This window comes from Bactrocera oleae, chromosome 4, assembly GCF_042242935.1.
Source record: "Bactrocera oleae isolate idBacOlea1 chromosome 4, idBacOlea1, whole genome shotgun sequence".
NCBI classification, from domain to species: domain Eukaryota; kingdom Metazoa; phylum Arthropoda; class Insecta; order Diptera; family Tephritidae; genus Bactrocera; species Bactrocera oleae.
The window spans coordinates 38,169,170-38,176,331 of NC_091538.1; positions in this window are offsets into that span (position 1 = coordinate 38,169,170).

Consider the following 7,162-nt stretch of genomic DNA (forward strand, 5'->3'; position numbering starts at 1 on the left):
ATACATATGTATGTATAACCATTTTCCAATAAAAGGATTTCCGTTCCCCTTTTAAATTTGTTTCGCACCAAGACACATTACAAGAGGCAGGCGTGGTTAAAATCCGATTTTTACCATTTTTACATTATGGGATGATATGGTGAAACCTATTATTCGCCATAAAAAAAGAAAACCGGCGTAAGGTACTGGCCAGAGTATACCGCACCGCAGCCCTCAGAGTTGCATCAGCTTACCGAACAGTGTCAGGTCAATTGACCTCCTACCATATGAATGGAAAAAGCTGTGGGAGCTAAAGCTAACTGATAATAATAAGATGCAATCGAACAAATAAAGAAAGATACGATGTCAGCATGGCAATGAAGATGGGAGAATGAGAATCGCGGCAGATGGACGGCGAGAAAAGCCGAAGATTTGGAGAAGTCGATTTCTACACGACACAGCCGATATCCGGTGACGGATACTTCAAAAATTATCTCCACAGAATGGGAAAAGTCAAAGAGCCGTCACGCCCATAAAATGACGCGACAGAAGACGACGCTGAACACACATTCTTTGAATGTGCGCGATGGCACCAGGAACGCAGCGCCGTAGAAGACCGGGTTGGTCCAATAAACGCGAACAATTAAATCGGCGTCATACTGGAGAGCGAAGCAAACTTGGAGATCATCCAGAAATTCACAGCAATTTTGCTACGCAGTAAAAAGCGGAACCTCGACGCAGGTGGGCAGATGTAAATCCCTCAATGAGAAAAATGGAACGCCACCCTTAAGTAATGAAAACGTGGTTCCAGGTAGGCGACGGTTCCTTAGAGGGGGGCTTTCAGTGACCTGCAAGCGGCACATAACTTTGCTATTGATGATGCCGAAAGCATTTTCCACTCCCGCAAAAAAAACCATTGTCATTGTCATTGTGATAATTGTATGTAATAAATGAAGAATGCTGTTTTGATGAGGAGATCGACGTTCTTGATACTGCAATTTAGTTGAACATCTATTGACATACATATATGCCTTTGTCTTTAACATCAGACTTGTCGTTGATGAGATTTGAAATTCCGCGTGATCGTCTACTACAAGCGACGTTCATTATTAGTATTTGGACTGTATCTACATCATGGAGATTTTCAGATGTGGTATGTCTGAGGTTCATACCGAAAATATGACTTTGAGATTAATATTTTGTTGTTGTAAGTGAACTTAAAGTCCAAAACGCTTGAGGTTTTGTTAATGACTTTTAAACCTTTATTTTTGTTCAAAAATGAACATGTGCGTTAGGACCACAATGGCCCCACTTAGACGGCGTGCAGCAATAAATTTAGTTTTATTATTTTACATATTAAGATAAGAAACATGTTAGAATATACAGTCCACTAATCCTAAATATGTATGCTCAAATATATTTAACAGGCATACATACATACATAAGCAAACACATAAACAAATATAAACTCATATGATAACTTGTAGACCTAAGATATATATTTAGGCAATTGATTACAAGTGCACCTGTGCACTTGAATAAAACCAATTTCACAATTTCTAATTTGCTTAAAGAGATATTATTTACCATTGGTAATAGTTATACTTATACCACAATAAAATTACTGATTTATATTATAAGATTATTATAAAGACATGTTCTTAAAACAAAAGTCTAAATTAGGAATTTAGTCTATCCACAAAAATTTTATAATTTTGCCTGTGCAACGCCTTCAGTTCATTATAATTGCCCAGTTTCTTTGAGAATTGTTCTTCTAAAGTAAGACCCCACTGAACGCTTAGGATACGTTCCATCAAAGCAGAGCGTAATGCGAAACAGGGCTAAACGTGGTTATCTTAACATGTAAATACTTGTAAGATGGATAGAAAATTGTTTAGGTATTAAATAAAATAATTATGTTTAAAAAATATATAAAACCAAACAATTATTTTTTACAAAAATTAAATCAATATAAACGAATATACTAATAAAAAATTAAATTCTAATTAAGCCAGATTATTCTGCCGTTTTTGCCATGAGTTTTCTTTTGCGTTCTGTTAGAAGTTGTTGATAAGTGGATAAAGCATCTATAATAACTCGTCTTGCTTCTGAACTCCTGTCAAATTTAACTCATTTTCAATAAATTTGTCCACAATTTCAAGTATAGTGATCAAACTCTTTTTTACAATTGCCATCGAAAGCTCTTTTTGCTTTTCTTCGAAATCATTATTGTCAATATTTTTGTTTTCTTCTTGCTTAGCTAATTCCTTGACCTCTTTATTAGGAAGACTAGCTGCTGGTTTTTGAGCTATTTCTTCGACGTCTTCCACATTTACCTCATCTAAACTGGTTTGTTTTGCTAATTCCCAATTTTATCCATACCGACAGTGTCCAATGTCTTCGCTCTTACTTAAATCTGGCCAAATGTTCTTTCATACTCCTTTCACAGAACTTACTGTTATTTCATTCCAATAAAGGTTTATGTTTTCTACAGCATTCATGCTATTGTAGTTTTTCCGATCTTCTCTTATTGATCACTTCTCTTCTCCGTCTATTTTTTCAAACATCTGCTTTAATGTTTGCCGCAAGTAAAAGGCCTTAAAATACGAAAAACGAAACAATTCCTTTAGCGCTGCGATCTCATTTCTAATGCGAAGTAAGTAATATCGCCGATGCTCTTCCTTAACGTAACCATCGATACTTGCGCCTTATACAAGTAATCTTATTTTCAATGTGTTCATAGCAAAGCTGGATTTTGCTTTTCGTATTTTATTATCAATGGCGATATGTATATTGCCATCCTCCGATAATATCAGTGCCGGCCCGAGAAAATTTATCGCCATAGACAAATCTCAAATTCTGCGCCCCTCTAAGTCTATTTTACCTTAACAACAAAATGTATAGCTTTTAAAAATTATTCAGGTCATTTTAATAAAAAAAAGCACTCATATTCCAAAAGTTAAACATTATTATTAAAAACTTATTATAAGTAGTAGTATAATAAAAAAAGTTTATTTTTTAAATATTTTCGTGCCTTTAAATTGGAAAATCATACACAACTGTAATAGGAGTTTGTGCCACTTCATTTTCATTTGATAATGTTGCCAAGCCTGTCAATCTTTCTTCACACATTGCCGTAAATAAATTTTGAACGATATTAATTTCTAATTTTTTACAATGTTCTAGAATGGCGGTGTATATAAAATTTACAGCTGATCAATATTAAATAATAAATTATAGTTTAAAAGAACTAAAAAAACACGCTTTAAAGAATTTTCAAACCTCCTCCTATAAAGCTCTTCCCTACCATCTTATTTGTGAAATTTAATGCTTATGGCGCATTTATTTCGTCAGTTATCGCACTTTTAGTATATTTTAACATAACTGTTATATGGGGAGTGGGCGTATGAAAAAGTGCTAAAAGGACTTCCTCTCAGCAAAATTTGGTTGAGTTAGCTTTAGCGGTTTGGAAGATATATACTTTAAACCATTTAGGGGCGGGGTTACGCTTTACCTTTAAAGTAATGGGAAACTGTTATCAAATTACTGCATTGTCATCGGTGCTTGACACGTTTGCAAAGTTTCAAGTTGATCAGACTTCTGGAAAGCAGTGGAAATTGAGCTCTAAGATTCTATTATACACATACAACCCAAGATAATAAAAGCGTATTAAAAATCCAAAAGTTTTAGTAAATGGTTTCAACAGATCCCATATTTTATCGATTGAAGATAATGCAATATCAATAATGGTAAAATATAAATTAATTTTAAAATTTTGCTCAGCATTGCGAATTGGCTCATCTTCCCCTCATAATCTCACCGTTTTTTCTGTTTTCTCAAGCGAACTGGTATCGTCTCTGATTAGAATGTATGGTACAGATATACAATCAAATACTCGCAATCAACGCGTAGCAACTAATAAATGTAATAAAATAAAATAATAATACTCCCGTTGATGTATATAATTTGTATTAGAATGCGAAAATATGAAACTATGATTTTTGTATCTTATATTTAAATGAAATAAACAAAGTAATTTTATAAACTATTTTTTATTTTATTGAAGTACAATAAAATATGTAAAGAAAGTTAGCTAAAATGCAATTTTTTTTTATAATTCTTGCGACCTAACTTGTTTATATGAATAATATGCTACCCAGGTACTCAAATTGTGAAACATTCTCGATTGTCAATCCATTAATATCAAAAAAAGAAAGTTTTACTGGCATTTATTCTTAATGCGTTTGTCTTTGACACATGGATTTTCAGGCCCTCTTTGTAAGATTCATTTACTAAGATAGAAAGTTTTAATTATATATTATATCTTTTTAGCTTATTGCCAACAAAACATGATACTGTTGTCAAGGTTTGCTAGTTAACATTGAAAATTAAGATTTATGCCAGTTTTATGCAGTTGAACAATATCCATAATTTTATCCAAAGCCGTACTGAATAATAACGGCGACAAGACCCACCCCAGTCTCACTCCACTCCATGTAAAAAATCAATTTCTGAGCATAGTCTTATGGATGATCTTGCACGTTGCGTTTTCATAAATGTTTTGTATGATATTATTTAGCTTTCAATATACCTCTATATATATAGTATACCTCTCGCTTCTATAGCTCCCCAAATATGTGGTCTTTTAACTACATAGAAAGCTTTTTCATAGTCCACAAAGCAGATATACAGTGGAAGATGCCATTGAATAGATTGTTCCAAAATCAGTCTCAGTATATTAATATTGTCAATAGTTGATTGTTTAGGACAGAATTCAACCTAATTATTGCGAATTAGAAATTGTTTTACCACCGGAAGTAAAGTCAAATTTTATAGCAGCCTATTATAGGACATGTATAATTAAACTTAGCTAACGCAACTAAACCATGTACAAGGTATATCGTCTTTTTATTCCCTCGATTGTCATTTACTTCATTTGTATGAGAATATTCTCAACTCCAATCCCGAACATGATAGTGAAAAAGTATTTTAATCCACAATGTCAAAATCAGCTTTTTTTTGTTTTTCCCATGATATTATTGTTTACATTTTCATGATTTTGTGTGATTTACAATATATTCGTATTAAGTTATCATTCAAAAAACGCATTTTCATTGGTGGAAATCTTTGAAAAATTTATTTTTGAAACTTAAAAAAAAAATAATACAACACAAAACGGCTGATTTTAACATTATGGATTCAAACACTTTTGACAAATTGTTGTTTTTGGGCTATCTACACAACCTTATATAATTTATCATGCCGGTATACTTGCACTTTGTATTTTCGTCGTGAAATTAAGATTTCTAATAAATTATTTACTAGCAACAGCAGCGATAATTATAAGTACATATAAGTTTAATTATATTAATAAATAATCAATAGACAATGTAAATTCTTAAAAAATATGACAAAACAAAAAGTTATGAAAGTAAATATTATTTGAAAAAAAATTACCAAGTATTTAAACAGCATATTGGTTGAAGTTTTGAAATCCGGTATTATCGATATCAACTTAACCCGTCAAAAAAAATGTCGGTTGAATTGTTGTCACACATCAACTTTTTCGTATTACAGTGTTTAACTCTGTACCAGTAAGTTTAACTAGAATATCAAAAATCTACAACTGTCACCAAGTTGTTTAATTATCTGTCAAATCTACACTTTCTAGACTCGCAACACCAATAAGACTTCGACTGAAAATACTTGAAATTCGTAATACCAAAAAAGTGTTTGATTTGTAGTTGAATTGCTTTAACTTCAATTCAACTGAGTGGAGTTATAAATGGTGTGTTTTCTAGAGGTATAGAACTTTAAATTGCAATAAAACAACGATGGATTATTCGATTGACATGAATTTTATTTATCCGAAAGATAATCTTGTGACATTACATTTTAAATATGATTTCTGGCATATGACAGCCACGCCTGGCTCGGATGTAGTCCAATCTGGAAGTCCAATTTCCAACATTTGTGGCCGTATATCAGCAATAACACGGCGAATGAACAACATTTCAAGGAACGACACAAATACTTTTGAATAACGTGCAACTTAAGTTTTTTGCTAATTTATTTAAAACGTTAATCATAAAACCAAGATATTTTTTATGACTTGTATTGTTTCTTTGTTATAGTTTTTTTTCTATATTATTTTTTTTATTTTATGTGATGTCTTCAAATATATAATATGAATACACGTATTCAAGGATATAGGCCTACTCGGGAACCGAGCACCTAAAAATATTATCGAAATGCAAAATACCCAATCCATTTTCTTTCGACAGTAGCATGATTGACAAATGTTATAAAAAATGTGGGTTTTGATAGCTCTTTCTCGAATCAAAAGGTTTCGTATCATGTCATCCTTGCTGTAGGTCTTTAAAATTTGTTTCTTTAAGGTCACATATCTATGTATTGTATATACTTAATTGTAAATTAATAAAAATTTACTCTCTCTTGGGCTGGGTAATATTCTGACGCTTGTAATCACCATGAAGATGTCAAAATTTAACTTTAATTCGTCGAAATTCTCAATTTTCACCAATTAGCATACAACATACATACTTGTACGTGGAAATCCCTAAGTTGAATGTCTTAATGGTGGCAAGTTGCAATTCTCTCAAAAGACACGTTCACTGTCAAAAGTTTCCGAGTTTGAAACTGTTATAAGAATATGTTTTCTCACTAGCTAGTCATGGAAAAGCGTTATTTAACTTTAGCTTTTAAAAGTAGCTTTTTCTTTGGAGCTTCAGGCAATTGGAAAAGACGGACGGCCAGATTGAAATCCTACCAAAGAAGAGAGATGTGTTGCTGATGTTGAAGATCACTTTCTCACAAAAATTTGAAAACAATAAAAATCAAAGAAAACGCCAAATTGAAGTGTATTTGGTGAAACTTTTGTGATGCCATGCTTCGTATTATTAAATTGAAAATTATAAAAAAACATTTATTAATTGAGAGCTAATACATTAACTTTATTAAGTATTGAAAGTTCAAAAATCAGTTGTTTTAATATATCACAAAATCACCAAAAAAAGATTTAAACAGTTTCTCCACATGTTTAACGGATAGGCGCTCTCACACTGGAATAAGTTGGACATCCCTTTATCCCTGGTTCATACTGAAACAACGAAGCGCAGAAAACAGAGGGTATGCCACAATGAACCTTTGCTTTCAGTGTTTA